The sequence below is a fragment of the Pan paniscus genome, chromosome 5 (genome assembly GCF_029289425.2).
Source record: "Pan paniscus chromosome 5, NHGRI_mPanPan1-v2.0_pri, whole genome shotgun sequence".
NCBI lineage: Eukaryota > Metazoa > Chordata > Mammalia > Primates > Hominidae > Pan > Pan paniscus.
The window spans coordinates 114,837,421-114,861,752 of NC_073254.2; positions in this window are offsets into that span (position 1 = coordinate 114,837,421).

Genomic DNA, 24,332 nt, shown 5'->3' on the forward strand with positions numbered 1-24,332 from the left:
AAAGGAGTTCTAAGCCTTGAAACAGAAGCCCAATATGCATCAACATAAAACCTCTTGAAAGCTTAAAACTAACAGCGCCTATAAAACAATAACAGAAGGAAAAAAAAAACTAGATAACAATTACCTTGATGAACTTTACCTCACATCTCAATATTAACATTGAATGTAAATGGCCTAATTGCTCCACTAAAAAGATTCAAAATGCCATAATGGATAAAAAGTTCACAATCCAAATATCTATTGTCTTCAAGAGACACACCTAACATGGAATAATTCAGATAAAAGTAAGGTAAATAGGTGGAAAATGCAGTCCATATAAACAGAAACCAAAAGTGAGCAGGAGTAGCTATTCTTATGTCAGACAAAACAGACTTCAAGATAAAAACAATTAAAAAAAAAACAAAGATGGTCATTGTATAATAACAAAAGGATCAATTTAACAAGAAACCATTACAATCCTAAATTTATATGCACTAAACACTGGATGCCCTAGATTCATAAAATAATTACTACTCAGAGTGAGATAGAGAGCAAAACAATAATAGCAGGAGATTTCAATATCCACTGACAGCACTAGACAGATCTTTGAGACAAAAAGTCAAGAGAGAAACAATGGACTTACATGACATACTAGAACGAATTGACTAAATGGATATTTACAGAACATTCTACCCAAAATCTGCAGTCTATACATTCTTCACATCAGCACATGAAACATTCTTCAAGATAGATCATATGATAGGCCACAAAACAAGTCTCATAAATTTGAAAAAACTGAAATCATATTAAGTATCTTCTCAGAGTACAGCAGAATAAAACTAGAAATAAAATCCAAAAAGGAACCCCAAAACACTACCAACATATAGAAATTAATAATCTGCTCCTGAATGATATCTAGGTTAACAATGAAATCAAGATGAAAGTTAAAAATTATTTGAATTGAGTGATCATAATGAGACAAATTATGAAAATCTCTGGATACAACAAAAACAGTGCTAAGAGGAAAGTTTCTAGTAATAAATGCCTACATCAAAAAGTCTGAAAGAGCACAGATTGACAACCTAATGTCACTCCACAAGGAATCAGAGAAACAAGAACAAACTAAATCTAAAGCTGGAAGAAGAAAACAAATAAAGATCAAAGCAGAACTAAATGAAATTCAAACAACAACAACAACAATAAAATACAAAAGATCAATGAAACAAAAGCTGGTTCTCTGAAAAATTAAAATTGATAGACCATTATCTAGATTAATAAAAAACAGAAGAAAGAAGATGCAAACAAGCTCAATTAGAAACAAAATTTTAGACATTACAACCAACGCCACAGAAATAAAAAAGATCATTCAAGACTACTATGAACACCTTTATGCACACAAACTAGAAAACCTAGAGGAAATGGACAAACTCCTGGAAACATACAACCCTGCTAGATTAAATCAGGAAGAAATAGAAAACTTGAATAGACCAAAAACAAGCAGCAAGATTGACTCAGTAATTTAAAAATTGCAAACAAAAAAGCCCAGGTCCAGATGGATTCACAGCGGAATTCTACCAGACATTCAAAGAAGAATTGGCACCAATTCTGCTGAAATGATTTCAACAGATTGAGAAAGAAGGAATCCTCCTAAGTCATTCTATAAAGCTAGTATCTCCCTGATATCAAAACCAGGAAAGGACACAACAACAACAACAAAAAACTACAACCAAGTTCCCTGATGAACATAGATGCAAAAATACTCAACAAAATATTAGCCAACTGAATCCAACAACACATCAAAAAGATAAATCATCATAATGAAGTGGATTTCATTCCAGGGATGCAGGAATGGTTCAACATATGCAACTCAATAAATGTGATACCCCACATAAACAATTAAAAACAAAAACCATATGATCATCTCAATAGATACAGATAAAGCATTCAACAAGATCCAGCACCCCTTTATGATGAAAATTGTCAAAAACTAGGCACAGAAGAGACCTACCTCAAAAGAATAAAAGCTATGTAAGACAAACCCACAGCCAACATCACACTGAATGGGGAAAAGTTAAAGTATTCCCCTTGAGAACAGAAAGAAGAAAAGGATGTCCACTTTCACCACTCCTATTTAACATCGTTCTGTAAATACTAACCAGGGCAATTAGGCAAGAGAAAGAAAGGACATTCAAATTGGAAAAGAGAAAGTCAAACTATTGCTGCTTGCAGATGATATGATTGTACTCCTAGAAAACTAAAGACTCACCCCTAAATCTCCTGGAATTGATAAGTGCATTCAGTAAAGTTTCAGGATAAAAAAAAAGTACACAAATCAGAAGCCCTGCTATACACCAATAGTGACCAACCTCATAATCAAATCGAGAACTGAACCCCTTTTACATTAGCTGCAAAAAAATTAGAACTATGCTTAACCAAGGAGGTGAAAGACCTCTACAAGGAAAACTACAAAGCACTGCTGAAAGAAATTACAGACAACACAAACAAATGGAAACACATACCATGTTCATGGATGAGGAGAATCAATATTGTGAAAATGACCATATTGCCAAAAGCAATACATAAATTTAATGCAATTCTCATCAAAATACCACCATCATTCTTCACAGAACTAGTAAAAACAATTCTGAAATTCATATGGAACCAAAAAAGAACCCACACAGACAAAGCAAAACTAAGCAAAAGAACAAATCTGAAGGCATCACATTACTATACTTCAAATTATGTTAGAAAGCTGTAGTTACCAAAACAGCATGGCTATTATATAAAAGTAGACACATAGGTCAATGGAACAGAATAGAGAAATGAGAAATAAGGCCAAATATATACATTCAACTGATCTTCAACAAAGCCTGCTAAAACATAAATTGGGGAATGGACATCCTATTTAGTAAACGGTTCTAGGAAATTTGGCAAGAACATGTAGAAAAAATGAAACTGATTCCCATCTCTCACTATATACAAAAATCCAGTCAAGAAGGATTAAATACTTCAATATAAGACCTGAAACCACAAAAATTCTAGAAGACAACATTGGAAATACTCTTCTAGACATCAGCTTAGACAAGTAATTCATGAATAAGACCCCAAAAGCAAATGCAACAAAAACAAAAATAGATAAATGGGACCAAATTAAACTAAAAAGCTTCTGCACAGCAAAATAAATCAACAGAGGAAACAGACAATCTACCTAGTGGAAGAAAATATTTGCAAACTACACACCTGACAGAGGACTAGTATCTGCAATCTATAAGGAAGTCAAACAAATCACCAAGAAAAAACCAAATATTTCCATTAAAAAAGTTGACAAAGGACATAAATAGACATTTCTCAAAAGAAGATATCACATGGTCAACAAACATATGAAAAAATGCTCAACGTCTCTAATCCTCAGGGAAATGAAAATGAAAACAACAATGAGATACCACCTTACTCATGAAAGAATGGCCATTATTAAAAAGTCAAAAAAAATAGATGATATTATGAATGTGGTGAAAAGAGAACTCTTATACACTGCTGGTGTGAATGTACATTAGTATAACCTCTAAGGAAAGCAGTATGGAGATTCCTTCAAAAGCTAAAAGTAGATCTACCATTTGATCCAGTAATCCCACTACTGGATATCTACCCAGTGGAAAAGAAGTCAATGTATAAAAAAAGACACTCACACAGATATGTTTATAGTGGCACAACTGACAGTTGCAAAGATGTGGAACCAACCTAAGTGTCCATTAACTAATGAATAGATTTTTAAAATGTGATATATATACATCATGGAATGCGACTTAGCTATTAAAAGGAACAACATGTCTTTTGATGCAAGTTGGATGGAGCTGGAAGTAATTATTCTACGTGAAGTAACAGGAGTGGAAAAACAAAAACTCTATATTCTGACTTTAAGTGGGAGCTAAGGTTGGGCGTGGTGGCTCATGCCTGTAATCCCAGCACTTTAGGAGGCCAAGGCTGGCAGATCACCTGAGGTTGGGAGTTCATGACCAGACTGAGCAACATAGGGAAAGCCCGTCTCTACTAAAAATACAAAATTAGCCAGGCGTGGTGGCTCATGCTTATAATCCCAGCTACTCAGGAAGCCGAGGCAGGAGAATCGCTTGAACCCAGGAGGCGGAGGTTGCAGTGAGCCGAGACCACACCATTGCACTCCATCCTAGGCAACAAGAGCAAAACTCTGTCTCAAAAAAAAAAAAAAAAAGAAAAGAAAAAACAAGTAGGAGCTAAGCTATGAATATGTAAAGACATAGAGTAATATAATGGACTTTAGAGATTCAGAAGGAGGGGCAAGAATAAAAAAACTACACACTAGGTACAATGTACACTACTCGGGTAATCAGTGCACTAAAAAAACCACAGAATTCACCACTATGTAATTCATCTATGTAACAAAAAACCACTTGTACCCCAAAACTTATTGAAATAAAAAATTAAAACAAAAAGCAAAAAGATGATGATTTGACAACACAAAGACATATAATCTAGCTATGTATTGACAAAATAAACAAACAAAACTTAACATGTCTAGCTATTCATATATATAACATTAAGTAGAAAAAGCATAGCATCCTTCCTTCTCAGGTTTAATTTTTTTTACAATGTTTAATTATTTTAACTCAGTGAACAAGTGTGAGTGTATTTAGTGTTACAGGGATAAATTCTGTATCAGACAAAGCACTCTAGGCGCAATTACTCGTGAGGGGTAGACAGACATAACTGAATTTAATATTGAATTTAATATGAAAATAATATGAAAGAGGCAAAAGTCAGTTGTTGAGACTAGTTACAGGGAGATGTGATTCACTCCACCAGGAAGAATTAGAACTTCTAAGATGTTATTTAAGAATAACAGTATTTCTATAAGTAGAGGTTGTAAGAGAAACTTGAATAATTAAAGAGAGGAAGCAAACATGGAATAGTTGCCTAGCAGATACCAGACATGTGGTTATGCCCTTTATATATAGTCATTTCATCCCTACCAAAATTATTTGAGATAAACAACAATATTCCCATTTAAGGGATGAGTTACATCACTTTAAGACCAATCCTTTAAAAACCAAAGCAATCTATCTTTATGAACAGGCAAGAGCAATATTTCTAGATCTTGTGCTAATAGATTAACTTTTAAAATTATTTCTGAGCCAGCAAGTATTTTTATCAAGCTAAATCCACAAACATACATGGAAAGCTTTTCAATTTTTCACTTTTTATCTCAATGTTTGACATCATATTTGTAACTGTAAGGGAATTTATAGTCAATTTACAAATGTTGCTGACTTTTGACCAAAAATAAGAGAATAAAAGTAAATCCGAGATCAAACCAAATTAAATGTAATTAAATGTTTCTAGTTTAAAATCTCACTCATATACTTACGCTATAAGAGTTTTGTGTATATTAGGGTCTGAAAAAATAAAATGTGGAAATTATTTTAGAATAAACACCAAAAAAATAAAAAGATATCAGTTAACTCAAGTAAAAATGATGCTTTGTTTTGTGAAGAATTTGTAGAGCACCCAGTATCTATTTGCCTTATGGGATCTCCATTTTTAGCAATATTGAAGAATAATGATGTTCTTTTCTATTGGGAATTAACAGAGACAATCTTAAATTTTTCTTTTTATTTAATGTCAAATTTTGAACCAAATGAAAAATGTTTTAAAGATTTGTGAAAATGCAGAAGCAGATGAAATTTTTAAAGAACACAGTGAGGTGAAAATATTCTAATTTTATCCTCACTGGTATAAATATTGCATTTCCTTGAGGCTGTGCATAACTAACTCTGTTTCAATTCTACTACTTCTTCTTCTTCTTCTTCTTCTTCTTCTTCTTCTTCTTCTTCTTCTTCTTCTTCTTCTTATTATTATTATTATTATTATTATTATTATTTGAGATGGAGTCTCGCTTTGTTGCCCAGGCTGGAGTGCAGTGGGGTTACCTCGGATCACTGCAACCTCCACCTCCCAGGTTCAAGTGATTCTCCTGCCTCAGCCTCCTGAGTAGCTGGGATTACAGGTGCGTGCCATCACGCCCGGCTAATTTTTGTATTTTTAGTAGAGACGGGTTTCACCATGTTGGCCTGGCTGATCTTGAACTCCTGACCTCGTGATCCGCCCACCTCGGCCTCCCAAAGTGCTGGGATTACAGGTGTGAGCCACCGCGCCCAGCTCAACTTGACTTATTTTTGAATATAACCAAATCAGCTTCTAACTAGACAGGTCATCTTGGGAAAATAACTCAAACTCTTAGATATTTGGTTCTTTCACATTTAAGCTGCTAAGACTGAAAATGTTCTTTAAGGCCCAATCAACTTTAACATTCTGCTGCAACTAGATATTTTCATGACTTAACAACTGTAACTATTATAAGCATGGAAGGAAAGATGCACAGTTATGGCACAGATTGGTTAGTATATTACTTGTTCAGTAGAAACACTTGAAATCAAATGTAATTACATTGCAACTAGTTTATTAAAATTGCAAGCCATATTTAACATATATTGCTGTCCATTAATGTACAAAAAAAAAGAAAATCTATAGGCTTATTTATCAATTTTTGAAATATTAAATGAAACAGGTTTTTATATTTTCTCATACATTTTATTGTTTCTTTTTGCTCCTCAGGTTGACCAGAATAATAGACTAGCTTCAAAGTCTCGAATATTATAACTTAATGTCATGAAATTCTGATAGTTTTACATGTACATATATATATAAAATCCTTTATGTTGAAGTAAATTTATTATGTTTACTTTTGTTCTGTGATACACATGTACACATATATATTTGTAATTACTCCTTTATTGCCAGATCTTGCATTCTTTTCCTCATAAGATTAATAATTAACTCTATTTTTTCTAGAATTAAGAGAAGCTGTGTTTTAAACTGCATAAATATTTTACTCAGCACCATCTACTAGGCAACATGTAGTGATCAATAATCACTAGTAAATTTATTTCTTAAAATTATGTTTGGTCTTTATGTGTTTATATAAGATAGTAAGGTGCTATGTATTCATTCAAAAATACATAGCCTACTTGATGTCAATATTCATCGGTATACTAGGAAATTGCAAGGTACCATGTGGAAATAATTCCCTGAAACATGATTGCAGTTCATAGAGTAAGTCATTAACCACTCCACCCTTCTGACCTCGCTTTTCCCCAACTCCATGCCTGCTCCCAGTGTTCTCTACTATGAACTATTTCTTGGTTTTCCATTTTTACCTTAGCCTTGCTCATTTAGTTTCAGGATTAGAAATTTTTTCTCTGCTCTTGCAGTGATTCTGATTCTATTAGACTACTTAAAATCATGAGCCCTCCTGTGTCAATTCCAGCACAAACCTCAAGATTGCCACTGAAAACAAAAACAACATAAAGTAAAGAATATTCTTAATTTGATGATTTAGAACCCAAACACAAAATAAAATTTACTATAGTATTTTTCAAAGCTACTAAGGGAGTTTTAGTCTTTCTTTAAAGTCTGTCTCAAAAATTCCTCAACTATAACATTATTGTTACTTCTCACATTCGTCCATGTTTGAGGAAATTAATATTTCTCCAAACTCTAAAAATTTTTTAAGGACTATAAACAAATTTTAATGTATACATGTACAGATATATGAATATATCAATAAATTATTGAATCAACCGATGACCTATTAGATATATAGGACATTTTTACTTTACCCTTTGTTTCTTGAGCAACCCTTGATTTTTTCTATAAATTGCATTTGGCATAATTTCTTCAGATTTCTCTCTTTACCAATTTTCATCTTCTGTATCTAATATTCTCATTAATCCATAGGTTAATGCTTTATATCAGTGAGTTATTTATATTTAGGATTGTGATATAGTTCCTTTTCAATTTAGCATGTGTGTATATGTTATTTGTATTTGTGTCTTCGTTATTCAAATTTGCTTTTGGTTTCTTTTTTATCATCTTAATAATTTTAAACAATTATTTTATATTATTTTTTAGGTTGCTTTACTATGTCTTGGTCTTGGGGTTGTAATACTTTTAATTGGTTAACTGTTCTCTAACTCTCTTTTGATTGATTCTTTAGGCAGTTTTACATTTTTGTTGTTGAACTTATTAAAATTATACTTTATGTGATTCCAATATATTCCTGAGTTGAGTCTCTTTGTTGACAGATATTCTGCATTTTCACTCTGATGTTCTTTTTCAATATTTTAGGTACATCAATATACAGTACTAATTACAACCAAAATGTTAAACCTGCTCTTGGATTATGTCATTTCATGTTAGATCTTTAGATAGGTACTAATACAACAAAATCATCAGTCGATTCACTTTTGTGTGTTCTAGATATATTAATCAACTTTAATAATAATTCATTAGAAAAAAAACTTTTATGCCTATACACTCCACAGATGCAAATATACTTAAGTCACTAAGCACTAATGAATTATCTTGATCCGTCTCCCTAATAGAAATTATTCCCTGATGTCATGCACGCCTGAAATGTGGGTCACCCCCATCAAACAAGTTGTAAGCCTGTCTTAGATTTCAGACATATTATTTTTACAACTGTGGTTATTAACAAGTATTTATATAGTGATAAGTAATGTGTTAGGTGCCATTGGCCTTCAGGCACAATGACCGTATTTCAGATATAAAAACCTGCCTCTACTATTTTCATTGGATTTTATCAAAGTGTACTTGCATATGTACATGTGTATTAAATATTTTAGCAAAAAATATTAGGACAAATTAAATATACTTATGAAGATAATTAAATTTAACATCAATATCTTAATGAAGATGGAATGCAAATATTCTAAGCTTAATAATTAATTTCCTAAAGTTTCTTAAACAGCTTAATTTCAGACCCACCTATAACCTCTATATATAAGCACATGCAGGTATATCAAGAAAATATTGAGTTCAGTTCCTGAGCACCCCAATTAAGCAAATATTGCAATACAGCAATTTAAACTTTTTGGGGGGTTTCCCACTGCATATAAAGGTTATGTTTGTATCATTATGTCTATGAACAAAATCTCTATACCCAAATTTTAAAAATTCTTAATTGCTAAAAAATATTCACAATTATCTGAGCTTAGATTGAGTCACAACGTTGTGCCGAGGAAGAGACCTGCCTTGATATTGATAGCTTCTGACTGATCAGGGCTATGGTTGTTGAAGGTTGGGGTGGCTGTGACAATTTCTTAAAATGAGAGACAATGAAGTTTGCTGTAGCAATTGACTCTTCCTTTCATAAAAGATTTCTCTGTAGCATGTGATTCTGTTTGATAGCATTTTATCCATAGTAGAACTTCTTTTAAAATTGGAATCAATCCTCTCAAGTCTTGCTGCTGTTTTATCAACTAAATTTATGTAATATTTTAAATCCTTTGTTGTCTTATCAACAATGTTCACAGCATCTTCTCCAGTAGATTTCATGTCAAGAAATTACTTAACTTGCTCATCCATAGGAAGCAACTCTTTATTCAAGGTTTACCATGAGATTGTAGCAATTCAGTCATGTCTTCAGGATCTTGTTCTGTTGCTATTTCTACCACATCTCCAGTTACTTTCTCCACTGAAGTCTTGAATCCTTCATTTATGAGAGTTAGAACTAATTTCTTCCAAATTCTGAGTAATGTTGATATTCTGACCTCCTTTCATGAATCACACATGCTGTTAAAGACATCTAGAATGGTGACTCCTTTATAGAAGATTTTTAATTTACTTTGCCCAGATTCATCAGAGGAAACAGATACAGCCTTACAAAATATATTTCTTAAATAGTAAGACTTGAAAGTTGAAATTACTCCTTGATCCATGGTCAGTATAATGAATGTTGTGTTAGCAAGCATGGAAACAATGCTAATCTCTTTGTACATCACCTTCAGAAGGCATGAGTGACCAGGTTCATTGTCAATAAGCAGTTATATTTCAAAAGGAGTCTTTTTTCCAAGTAGTGGGTGTCCACAGTGGGCTTAAAATATTCAGTAAGACATGCTATCCACAAATGTCATCTGGGATTTGTTGTTCAATTTCTAGAGCATGAGCAGAGCAAATTTGCATAATTTTTAAGGGCTTTAGGATTTTCTGGATGGTAAATGAGGATTGACTTCAACTTAAAGTCATCACCTGCATTAGTCCCTAATAAGAGAGTTAGCCTGTCAGTCCTTTGAAGCTTTGAAGCCAGGTACGAACTTCTCCTCTCCAGTTATGAAAGTTCTAGATGGTGTCTTCTTCCAATAGAAAGCTGTTTCATTTACACAAACAAAAATCTATTTTTTAGTATAGCTATTTTCATCAATGATTTTTAAATGGATCTTCTGGATAATTTACTGCAGCTTCTAGATCATCACTTGCTGTTTCACTTTGCACTTTTGTGTTAGAAAGAGGGCATTTTTCTTCCATCCTCATGAGCCTAACTCTGCTATTTTCCCTGTGGTTTATTAAATTTTATGTTATCTGTAGGGTTTTTTTATTATTATACTTTAAGTTCTGGGATACATGTGCAGAGCGTGTAGGTGTGTTACATAGGTATACACATGCCATGGTGGTTTGCTGCACCCATCAACCCATCATCTACATTAGGTATTTGTCCTAATGCTCTACCTCCCCTAGCCCCCGACCCCTAGACAGGTCCCGGTATGTGATGTTCCCCTCCCTGTGTCCATGTATTCTCATTGTACAACTCCCACTTATGAGTGAGAACACGTCGTGTTTGGTTTTCTGTTCCTGTGTTAATTTGCTGAGAATGATGGTTTCCAGCTTCATCTATGTCCCTGCAAGGGACATGAATTCATTATCTTTTATGGCTGCATAGTATTCCATGGTGTATATGTGCCACATTTTCTTTATCCAGTCTATCATTGATGGGCATTTGGATTGGTTCAAAGTCTTTGCTATTGTGAATAGTGTTGCAATAAACATATGTGTGCATGTGTCCTTACAGTAGAATGATTTATAATCCTTTGGGTTTATACCCAGTAATGGGATTGCTGGTCAAATGGTATTTCTGGTTCTAGATCCTTGAGGAATCTTGACACTGTCTTCCACAATGGTTGAACTAATTTACACTCCCACCAACAGTGTAAAAGCATTCCTATTTCTCCACATCCTCTCCAGCATCTGTTGTTTCCTGACTTTTTAATGATCACCATTCTAACTGGCGTGAGATGGTTTCTCATTGTGGTTTTGACTTGCATTTCTCTAATGACCAGTAATGCTGAGCGTTTTTTCATGTTTTTGGCCACTTCTTTTGAGAAGTGTCTGTTCATATTCTTTGCCCACTTTTTTATGGGGTTGTTTTTTTTTTTCTTGTGAATTTGTTTAAGTTCCTTGTAGATTCTGGATAGTAGCCCTTTATCAGATGGATAGATTGCAAAATCTGCTATCTTTAAATGTTACCTCCACAACAATCTCAGCTCTCTTAATCTTCATAGAATTGGAGGGACTTAGAGCCTTGCTTTGAATTTGGCATTGTTTTATGAGAGTGTTGTGGCTGATTTGATCTTTTATTCAGATGGTTAAAATTTTATCCAAATCAGAAATGAGGCCATTTTACTCTTGTATTCACTGAAGTAGTACTTTTAATTTTCTTCAAGATCATTTTTATTTGTATTCACAACTTGGCTAATTGTCGTAGAGGCCTACCTTTTGGCCTTTGATTTAAAATGGGACCAGTTCTGGGTGTAGTGGCTCATGCCTGTAATCCCAACACTTCGGGAGGCTGAGACAGGCAGATCACTTGAGGTCAGGAGTTTGAGACCAACCTGGCCAACATGGTGAAATCCTGTATCTACTACAAATACAAACATTAGCTAGGTGTGGTGGTAAATGCCTGTTATCCCAGCTACTACAGAGGCAGAGGCAGGAGAAATGCTTGAACCCAGGAAGTGGAGGTTGCAGTAAGCAGAGTTTGTGCCATTGCACTCCAGCCTGGGTGTCACAGCGAGACTACATCTCAAAAAACAAACAACCTAACAAACAAACACAAAACAAAATAAAATCAAATGTGATATGTACTACTCGTCCTTTCACTTGAACTCCTAGAGGCCATTGTAGGATTATGACTGGGTTAATTTCAATATTGCTGTGTCTCAGGGTATGTGGAGGCCCAAAAAGAGGGAGAACAATGGGGAAATGGTCAGTTGGTCAAACAGTCAGAACATACACTGACATAGTTTGGACATGTGTCCCTGCCCAAATCTCATGTTGAATTCTAATTGTCAGTATTGGAGGTAGGGCCTGGTGGGAGGTGATTGGATCATGGGGGTAGATTTCTCATGAGTGCTTTAGTACCATGCCCTTTGTGCTATCCTTGTGACAGAGAGTGACTTCCTGCAAAATCTGGCTGTTTAAACGTGTGTGGCACCTCACTTTCCCTCACTTGTTCCAAATTTTGCCACGTTTGCACAATCTCCCACTTCACCTTACACCACGAATAAAGGCTCCCTGGGGCCTTTCTGGAAGCCAAGTTATGTCAGTGCTATGCTTCTTGTACAGCCTGCAGAGCCAAGGGTCAATTAGACCTCTTTTTTTTTTTTTAATAAATTACCCAGTCTTAGGTATTTCTTTAGAGCAATACAAGAATGACCTAATACATACATATTTACTAATTAATTTCACTGTCGAATATGATGCCCCAGAACAATTGCAAAGGTAACATGAAAGATCAATGATCACAGATCACCATAATAACAATAATAATAATGATAATCATAAGATTTGAAATACTGTGACATTACCAAAGTGTGACACAGAGATATGTAGTGAGCACATGCCATTGGAAAAAAATGATGCTGATAGACTTTCTTGATGCAGGGTTGCCACAAACTTGAATTTATTAAAAAATGCAATATCTGTAAAGTGCAGTAAAGCAGATCATAATAAAATAATTTATGTCTGTTTATTCAAAATTAAGACCATATTAATGACATTTTGATACAGTTGTATTTTATACCTTCTTCAAAAAGAGAATTCCATGGCATCTTCTCAGACATAGTGATAAAAGTTTACATAAACAATGTCTCATTCTAATATGCTATTGATATTATCATCTATCTTAACGCCATTACTTAGTCATGTGGAGAGTTTTGTCTCAGTATTGTGGTCAGACAAGTTGAAGTTCATTTTTTTTGGAACTAAGCCTATTTTTCTCACACCAGGCTAGTACTGATCAAAATAGAATTTCCCTCAGTGGGCATGTTACTCCAAGGCTCAATGTCTTAGTCCATTTTGTGATGTTATAAAGGAGTATCTGAGACTAGGTAATTATAAAGAAAATTATTTATTTGGCTTAGAATTGGGATGACTGGAAAGTTCAATACTGAGCATCTGTATCTTGCGAGGACCTCCAGCTGCTTCCACTCATTGTAGCAGCAAAGATGAGTCAACATGTGCAGGCAGAGATCACATGGTGAAAAGAGGAAGTGAGAGAGAGGAGATGCTGGACTCTTTAACAAACAGCTCTTGTGGACACTAATAGAATGAGAACTCACCCATGAAGGAGGGCATTAATCTCTTCATGAAGAATCTGCCCCCTTACCCCAAATACCACCCACTAGGCCCTATCTTCCAACACCACCACATTGGGGATTAAATTTCAGCAGGAGATTTCGCGGGAACAAACAAACCATACCCAAAGCATAGCACCTATGCTATGAAACTCACTAGACCCACCTATTTTCCCTTATGACCTCTTTCCTCATCCCACTGCTTGTAATGATTGTATTACACGATTAAGCCTTGATTACGTCAGATTCCCCTCTTTTACTGGCTCTGCTAGTTTAGCATCTGAAACCATAGAGAATTTTGTCTTTTTATAGTATTCCCAGTAGACCATACAATCTTGATAGAGGCACTTTGTCAAAATTGAGTTCCAAATAATACAGAGTAGTCAAGGTGTTTTTAGAGATGAGAAGTAAATGGAAATCACTTTATTTTCTCAGTTTCTTTTTAAATGGGATTTCACAAAAGAGATCCAGGCTAAAGTGCAGTGGCTATTCACAGGTACGATCATGGCTTACTGAAGCCTCAAATCCCTGGGCTCAAGTAATCTTCCCTCCTCAGCCTCCTGAGTAGCTGGGACTACAGGGTGTACTACCATGCCTGACATTCCCAGTTATTCTTATGAAGCTTTGTAAAATTGTATTTTTTATTTTCTATTTTTCTTGTTATAAGCTATTTTTTTAAGAATAACATTTTGATCTAAACAAGGTATTATGTATATACAAATGAGTGTGTATTTGAATTTGACATATTGATGCAGTGATTGTGGACAACTTTTTTTTCTTTTTAGCACTAAATATTATATTAATTTGGATGTACCATAGTTTATCCATTCACCCACTGAAGTACCTCTTCGTGGCTTTCAAATTTTGGCAATTATGAATAAAGCGGCTATAAATACCCAAGTGCATGTTAGTGTGGGATGTAAGTTTTCAAATCATTTATGTAAATACCAAGAAGCACAACTACTGGATTGTATGGTAAGAGTGTGTTTAGTTTGCTAAGCAATTGTTAAACTATCTACTAAAGTGGCTGTACTATACTATGCTGTGTTCCATCAACAATTTAAAGAGACTTCCCGTTGCTCCACATCCTAGTCAGGATTTGGTGTTGTCAGTGATCTGGATCTTAGCCATTCTAATCTGTGTGTAGTGGAAACTTGCTTTAATTTTTAATTCTCAAATGATGTATGATATTGAATATCTTTTCACATGCTTATTTGTGATCCGTATATCATCCTTGGTAAGCTGTTTGTTTAGGTATTTTACTCATTTTTTAAATTGGGTTGTTCATTTTCTTATTATTAAGTTTTAAAAGTTCTTTATATATTTTGGCTGACAGTTGTTTATCAGATATGTCTGTCACAAATATTTTCTGCCAGTTTGTGGTTTTTTTATCATTCTCTTGACAGAGTTTTTCACAGAGCATAAATTTTTAATTTCAACAAAGTCCTATTTATCATTTATTTTTTCCATAGATTATGCCTTTATAGTCCCTAAAACATCATCATCAAGGTGACCTAGATTTTCTGTGTTATCTTATAGAAGTTTTATAGCCTTATCTTTTACATTTTGGTCTATTATTCATTTGAAGTTAATGAATTTAAATTAATTAAATTCATTAATTTCTGTGAAAGGTGTAAGGTCTGTAACTAGATTCCTATTTTTTTGCCTGTATATGTTCAACTGTTCCAGCACCATTTATTGAAAAGACTATCCATTTCCCATTGAATTGCCTTTACTCTTTTGTAAAGTATGATTAGTTAACTGTATATGGGTCATTTTAAGACTCTCTTATGTTCTCCATTTCTCTACTTGTCTCTTCTTTTCCAATAAAATCTTATTCTATTTTCTAAAAGATTATTTCTCTAAAGTATCATTTTTGTTATTAATTTCCAGAATAGTAATATCCTCACCTCAGCACAATTATGAAATGTATTTAATGTGCGCATTTTGAAATTCTCCATTCAGAACTTAAAAATTTAGTAATTAAACAACAAAGAATTTTATTCTAAACATTTTTTATTTCAGACATTCAAGAATTAAGAATTGTGTTATTTGCAGTAATTCTGTTTTGATAATATTATTTTGGATTGCTTTCTGTATGATTAATATCATTAGTGTCTAAACATATACACTTATACTATAAAGTTAATAGGCTTTTAAAAATTTGCTTGCTTCTTTTGAACCCTAGATTTAAGATTCTTCAATTAAGACATGAACGACATATATCATACATGATGTATTAGTTCTAAAGTTCATTAATTTAACTTCTACTTTGTAAAATAATAACATTTAACTTAATGTCTTCACTGCTATGTGTTTAGTTCCTGTATTATCCAATCTTAATGGGGCAATGACACATAGATCTCATGTTTCTGTATTTCCTTAATGTTTAATACCTTAATCAGGTCACTTGTGCTTTTTCTGATCTAAATAATTATACTTCCCAAATTTGTGCTAGAATCTGTGTGGTTAAAGCAGATAAAACACTCTGATAGCATTACACAATCAAAATCTGGGAAAGGTTATTTAAGAGAAAAATAAAAATGTGTAACCTGAAACTTACTAAATATTTTCCTAAGAAGAACACAAAAATGTGCAGCAAACATTGAAGACACATTTATTGTAAATTCCACATGGGACCTATATTTTCTTTCTTTAGTGAGAAAGCATTGCTAATCAGTCCCAACACTGTGTTTTGAACAAAGACTACTCCTGTCTGGGACCCTAATATGCCTAGGCTATGACCAATAATATATTCAAACTAAAACCCTACTAGGAAGTCTTCGGTCCCACTGGGAGCATTGTTAACATTGTTCAAATATACTTCTATTAAGAAAAGCATGGAAATGGAACAATTATAATCAGCAATTATATATGTATATAAGAATGTATTGCCTTCTTCCACAGAAAATTTTAGAGAGTTGAATTCATAATTCATTAACCTAATATTTATCGAGCACTGACTTTGCATGCAAAACACTGTTCTAGGTGGTTGAAAATGTCAATTTAAAAATAGACAAAAATATGTTTATTTCTTGACCTTAAATTATAGCAGAAGAATAAAGATTCTCTATATATAGTAAATTATATGGTAGGATGTTAGAAAGTGACTAGTAATGTGGAAATGAGAAAAAAATGGAGGTGAAAAAGAATAAGGGCTTAGGAGGAAGACAAGCGACAATTTAAGTATAAATGAGATGATCAGGAGTTTGCTTCATTGAAAAGGTAATACATGGATGTGGTGGCATGCACCTGTAGTTCCAGCTATGTGGGAGGCTGAGGTGGGAAATTAGCTTGAGCCCAGGAAGGTTGAGGCTCCAGGACTCCAGTGAGCTGTAATCATGCCGCTGCACTCTAGCCTGAGTGACAGAATGAGGTCCTCTCCTCTGTGTGTGTATATATATAATACATATAACAATTTTTAAAAAGAGAAAAGGTAATCTAAGAGCAAACACATGAAAACGGCGAGAGAGGCAGCCATAGTGACAGTTGGGGGATGCCTTGGGAAGAAGAAACAGGAAATGTAATATCCTAAATTAAGAAGTATGCCATGCACATTTTAGGATCAGCATGTAAGCCAGCATGGCTGGAGCTGTATAAGCAGGGAGAAGAACAGTAAGAGATAAAGTCAGAGAGGTAATGAGAATGGGAGGCTAATCCATTGTGTCAGGCCTTTTAGACCACAATAAAGGCTTTGGAATTTCCTCATTGAAATGGCATGCCATTTGGATAGTTTTGAGTGAAAGATTTAAATTATGACTTCTGTTGTTGTTGTTGTTTGTTTTGTTTGTTTTTTGTTTTTTTGTTGAGACGGTCTCGCTCTGTTGCCCAGGCTAACTGCAAGCTCCGCCTCCCGGGTTCACGCCATTCTCCTGCCTCAGCCTCTGGTATAGCTGGGACTACAGGGGTCCGCCACCACGCCCGGCTATTTTTTTTTTCTTTTTTTGTATTTATAGTAGAGACGGGGTTTCATCGTGTTAGCTAGGATGGTCTCGATCTCCTGGCATAGTGATCCGCCTGCCTCGGCCTCCCAAAGTGCTGGGATTACAGGTGTGAACCACTGCGCCTGGCCTAAATTATGTTTTTTAAAGGTTTGATCTCATTTTATGTTGTAAATGTAGGTAACGAGGTAAGGTAGAAGAAGAAAAACTAGTTTAGAGTTGGTTTCATTAATGAAGGCAAAAGATGATGGTGCAGAATCAATCATAGATACATGAAGAAGTTGTTAAACTCTGGATATGCCTCTAAGGTAGATTTAACATAGTTTCTGGTGGACTGGAACTGGGGTATGAGAGAGAGAAGCATCTAGTGCAACCTGATTTTTGTTCTACAGAAAGACACTAATTTTATCTTCCAATCCTATTCACTACATACACATCCTTGAAAAGATAGTCCAAAAGAAAGGGTCATCAGTGCCTTTCTCGGAGGATGTACAGAAATGGAAGACTCATGGAGAATTGTCTCCCATGAATTAATTTTTCTCTTATATGATTTTTATCTATTTGGCAATACAATACAGCCAAACAATTGCTTAAGTCGGAAACATAGGAGTAATTTTAAGCCCTTCATTATGTTGGGGATACTGCAATAACAACAACCAAAAAATGCTTCCTTTTTGCTGTATCTAGCCATGAAATACTCTGGGAACTATGTCAGGAACTTAAGTAAAGCTACCCTTAGAATGAAGCCAGGTCTAGGGAAAACAGGATTGGTACATTAAAGTAACTCGGCTGGATGACAGTGTTTAGCAGCTTTTTCGATCCTTTTCTTAAGCCAAACCAATTTCTAAAGTTTTTAGTTACTTAAACTAATACGTTTCTATATCTTTTTTGGATATGAGTTGGATTTGCAGGCACTTACAGGTGAAACTCTGCCCACTCTTCAAACTTCACTTGAACTTTTTTCTGAAATATTTGCCTAAGCATTGTGATTTTATTTTATCCTATATTTATTGTTTTTATCATACAACAACTTGGACCTACTTGCCTTCCAATTTTCTAAAAATTTGAAATTTGTTATTTTAGACTGCTTTTCTACTTTCCATAAATTCCATAAGTTCATCATAATCTATTCAACTGTTTTTGCTTTGTTTGTTTTGTAGGAAATGTATCTCTTCTCTGGGATGATATACCTGAGGTTAATACTGATAATAACATTCAGTAATCATAACTATGCTTTTTCCAATAATACTAATGTTTAAAAATTAAATCTGTAATATGTCTAGTTACAGAGGAACCTTATTTGGTGTATATAGTCTGGGAAAGTGTACATCACATTTCAATCTACTAAAGAGATTTCTGAGAAAAAGGAAGTAGTGAAGGAAGAGCTTCTGCAATTTCTTTAAGAATGGAAAAGCCAAATTGTAATTTTAAGTCTTGAAAACTGTTAAAAATGATAGTTTAATTTATGGCTCTACATGTAAACTATTGCTCTTCTTAACACATATTAACTCATTTAATCCTTAGCATACAATATGAGTTAGGCATGGTTGTTATCATCGAGATACTAAGACACAAAGAGAAATTCTGGGAGGAGCCAAGATGGCCGAATAGGAACAGCTCTGGTCTACAGCTCCCAGTGTGAGCAACGCAGAAGATGGGTGCTTTCTGCATTTCCATCTGAGGTACTGGATTCATCTCACTAGGGAGTGCCAGAGAGTGGGTGCAGGACAGTGGGTGCAGCGCACCTTGCGCCAGCCGAAGCAGGGCGAGGCATTGCCTCACTCGGGAAGCACAAGGTGTCAGGGAGTTCCCTTTCCTGGTCAAGGAAAGGGGTGACAGACGGCACCTGGAAAACAGGGTCACTCCCACCCAAATACTGCGCTTTTCCGACAGGCTTAGCAAATGGCACACTAGGAGATTATATCCCGCACCTGGCTGAGAGGGTCCTATGCCCATGGAGTCTCGCTGATTGCTAGCACAGCAGTCTGAGATCAAACTACAAGGTGGCAGTGAGGCTGGGGGAGGGGCGCCCCCCATTGCCCAGGCTTGCTTAGGTAAACGAAGCAGCCAGGAAGCTCCAACTGGGTGGAGTCCACCACAGCTCAAGGAGGCCTGCCTGCCTCTGTAGGCTCCACCTCTGGGGGCAGGGCACAGAAAAACAAAAAGACAGCAGTAACCTCTGCAGACTTAAATGTTCCTGTCTGACAGCTTTGAAGAGAGCAGTGGTTCTCCCAGCACGCAGCTGGAGATCTGAGAATGGGCAGACTGCCTCCTCAAGTGGGTCCCTGACCCCTGACCCCCGAGCAGCCTAACTGGGAGGCACCCCCCAGTAGGGGCAGACTAACAACTCACACAGCCGGGTACTCCTCTGAGACAAAACTTCCAGAGGAACGATCAGACAGCAGCATTCACGGATGACGAAAATCCGTGGTTCTGCAGACACTGCTGCAGATACCCAGGCGAACAGAGTCTGGAGTGGACCTCTAGCAAACTCCAACAGACCTGCAGCTGAGGGTCCTGTCTGTTAGAAGGAAAACTAACAAACAGAAAGGACATCCACAACAAAAACCCATCTGTACATCATCATCATCAAAGACCAAAAGTAGATAAAACCACAAAGATGGGGAAAAAACTGAGCAGAAAAACTGGAAACTCTAAAAAGCAGAGTGCCTCTCCTCCTCCAAAGGAACGCAGTTCCTCACCAGCAAAGGAACAAAGCTGGACGGAGAATGACTTTGATGAGTTGAGAGAAGGCTTCAGACGATCAAACTACTTCGAGCTACAGGAGGAAACTCAAACCAAAGGCAAAGAAGTTGAAAACTTTGAAAAAAATTTAGAAGAATGTATAACTAGAATAACCAATACAGAGAAGTGCTTAAAGGAGCTGATGGAGCTGAAAGCCAAGGCTCGAGAACTACGTGAAGAATGCAAAAGCCTCAGGAGCCGATGCGATCAACTGGAAGAAAGGGTATCAGTGATGGAAGATGAAATGAATGAAATGAAGCGAGAAGGGAAGTGTAGAGAAAAAATAATAAAAAGAAACGAACAAAGCCTCGAAGAAATATGGGACTATGTGAAAAGACCAAATCTACGTCTGATTGGTGTACCTGAAAGTGATGGGGAGAATGGAACCAAGTTGGAAAACACTCTGCAGGATATTATCCAGGAGAACTTCCCCAATCTAGCAAGGCAGGCCAACATTCAGATTCAGGAAATACAGAGAATGCCACAAAGATACTCCTCGAGAAGAACAACTCCAAGACACATAATTGTCAGATTGAAATGAAGGAAACTGACATAACTGTCATAAATGTCAGTTGAAATGAAGGAAAAATTGTTAAGGGCAGCCAGAGAGAAAGGTCGGGTTACCCACAAAGGGAAGCCCATCAGACTAACAGTGGATCTCTCAGCAGAAACTCTACAAGCCAGAAGAGAGTGGGGACCAATATTCAACATTCTTAAAGAAAAGAATTTTCAACCCAGAATTTCATATCCAGCCAAACTAAGCTTCGTAAATGAAGGAGAAATAAAATACTTTACAGACAAACAAATGCTGAGAGATTTTGTCACCACCAGGCCTGCCATAAAAGAGCTCCTGAAGGAAGCACTAAACATGGAAAGGAACAACCGGTACCAGCTGCTGCAAAATCATGCCAAATTGTAAAGACCATGGAGACTAGGAAGAAACTGCATCAACTAACGAGCAAAATAACCAGCTAACATCATAATGACAGGATCAAATTCACACATAACAATATTAACTTTAAATGTAAATGGGCTAAATGCTCCAATTAAAAGACACAGACTGGCAAATTAGATAAAGAGTCAAGACCCATCAGTGTGCTGTATTCAGGAATCCCATCTCACATGCAGAGACACATATAGGCTCAAAATAAAAGGATGGAGGAAGATCTACCAAGCAAATGGAAAACAAAAAAAGGCAGGGGTTGCAATCCTAGTCTCTGATAAAACAGACTTTAAACCAACAAAGATCAAAAGAGACAAAGAAGGCCATTACATAATGGTAAAGGGATCAATTCAACAAGAAGAGCTAACTATCCTAAATATATATGTACCCAATACAGGAGCACCCAGATTCATAAAGCAAGTCCTGAGTGACCTACAAAGAGACTTAGACTCCCACACAATAATAATGGGAGACTTTAACACCCCACTGTCAACATTAGACAGATCAACGAGACAGAAAGTTAACAAGGATACCCAGGAATTGAACTCAGCTCTGCACCAAGCGGACCTAATAGACATCTACAGAACTCTCCACCCCAAATCAACAGAATATACATTTTTTTCAGCACCACACCACACCTATTCCAAAATTGACCACATAGTTGGAAGTAAAGCTCTCCTCAGCAAATGTAAAAGAACAGAAATTATAACAAACTGTCTCTCAGACCACAGTGCAATCAAACTAGAACTCAGGATTAAGAAACTCACTCAAAACCACTCAACTACATGGAAACTGAACAACCTGCTCCTGAATGACTACTGGGTACATAATGAAATGAAGGCAGAAATAAAGATGTTCTTTGAAACCAGCGAGAACAAAGACACAACATACCAGAATCTCTGGGACACGTTCAAAGCAGTGTGTAGAGGGAAATTTATAGCACTAAATGCCCACAAGAGAAAGCAGGAAATATCTAAAATTGATACCCTAACATCACAATTAAAAGCACTAGAAAAGCAAGAGCAAACACATTCAAAAGCTAGCAGAAGGCAAGAAATAACTAAAATCAGAGCAGAACTAAAGGCAATAGAGACACAAAAAACCCTTCAAAAAATTAATGAATCCAGGAGCTGGTTTTTTGAAAGGATCAACAAAATTGATAGACTGCTAGGAAGGCTAATAAAGAAAAAGAGAGAACAATCAAACAGACGCAATAACAACTGATAAAGGGGATATCACCACCGATCCCACAGAAATACAAACTACCATCAGTGAATACCACAAACACCTCTACGCAAATAAACTAGAAAATCTAGAAGAAATGGATAAATTCCTGGACACATACACTCTCCCAAGACTAAACCAGGAAGAAGTTGAATCTCTGAATAGACCAATAACAGGAGCTGAAATTGTGGCAATAATCAATAGCTTACCAACCAAAAAGAGTCCAGGACCAGATGGATTCACAGCCAAATTCTACCAGAGGTACAAGGAGGAACTGGTACCATTCCTTCTGAAACTATTCCAATCAATAGAAAAAGAGGGAATCCTCCCTAACTCATTTTATGAGGCCAGCATCATCCTGATACCAAAGACGGGCAGAGACACAACCAAAAAAGAGAATTTTAGACTAATATCCTTGATGAACATTGATGCAAAAATCCTCAATAAAATACTGGCAAACTGAATCCAGCAGCACATCAAAAAGCTTATCCACCATGATCAAGTGGGCTTCATCCCTGGGATGCAAGGCTGGTTCAATATACGCAAATCAATAAATGTAATCCAGCATATAAACAGAACCAAAGACAAAAACCACATGATTATCTCAATAGATGCAGAAAAGGCCTTTGACAAAATTCAACAACCTTCATGCTAAAAACTCTCAATAAATTAGGTATTGATGGGATGTATTTCAAAATAATAAGAGCTATCTATGACAAACCCACAGCCAATATCATACTGAATGGGCAAAAACTGGAAGCATTCCCTTTGAAAACTGGCACATGACAGGGATGCCCTCTCTCACCACTCCTATTCAACATAGTGTTGGAAGTTCTGGCCAGGGCAATTAGGCAGCAGAAGGAAATAAAGGGTATCAATTAGGAAAAGAGGAAGTCAAATTGTCCCTGTTTGCAGATGACATGCTTGTATATCTAGAAAACCCCATTGTCTCAGCCCAAAATCTCCTTAAGCTGATAAGCAACTTCAGCAAAGTCTCATGATACAAAATCAATGTACAAAAATCACAAGCATTCTTATACACCAATAACAGACAAACAGAGAGCCAAATCATGAGTGAACTCCCATTCACAATTGCTTCAAAGAGAATAAAATACTTAGGAATCCAACTTACAAGGGACGTGAAGGACCTCTTCAAGGAGAACTACAAACCACTGCTCAAGGAAATAAAACAGGATACAAACAAATGGAAGAACAATCCATGCTCATGGGTAGGAAGAATCAATATCGTGAAAATGGCCATACTGCCCAAGGTAATTTATAGATTCAATGCCTTCCCCATCAAGCTACCAATGACTTTCTTCACAGAATTGGAAAAAACTACTTTAAAGTTCATATGGAACCAGAAAAAGAGCCCGCATCACCAAGTCAATCCTAAGCCAAAAGAACAAAGCTGGAGGCATCACACTACCTGACTTCAAACTATACTACAAGGCTACAGTAACCAAAACACCATCGTACTGGTACCAAAACAGAGATATAGATCAATGGAACAGAACAGAGCCCTCAGAAATAACGCCGCATATTTACAACTATCTGATCTTTGACAAACCTGAGAAAAACAAGAAATGGGGAAAGGATTCCCTATTTAATAAATGGTGCTAGGAAAACTGGCTAGCCACATGTAGAAAGCTGAAACTGGATCCCTTCCTTACACCTTATACAAAAATCAATTCAAGATGGATTAAAGACTTAAACGTTAGACCTAAAACCATAAAAACCCTAGTAGAAAACCTAGGCATTACCATTCAGGACATAGGCATGGGCAAGAACTTCATGTCTAAAACACCAAAAGCAATGGCAACAAAAGCCAAAATTGACAAATGGGATCTAATTAAACTACAGAGCTTCTGCACAGCAAAAGAAACTACCATCAGAGTGAACAGGCAACCTACAAAATGGGAGAAAATTTCCGCAACCTACTCATCTGACAAAGGGCTAATATCCAGAATCTACAAT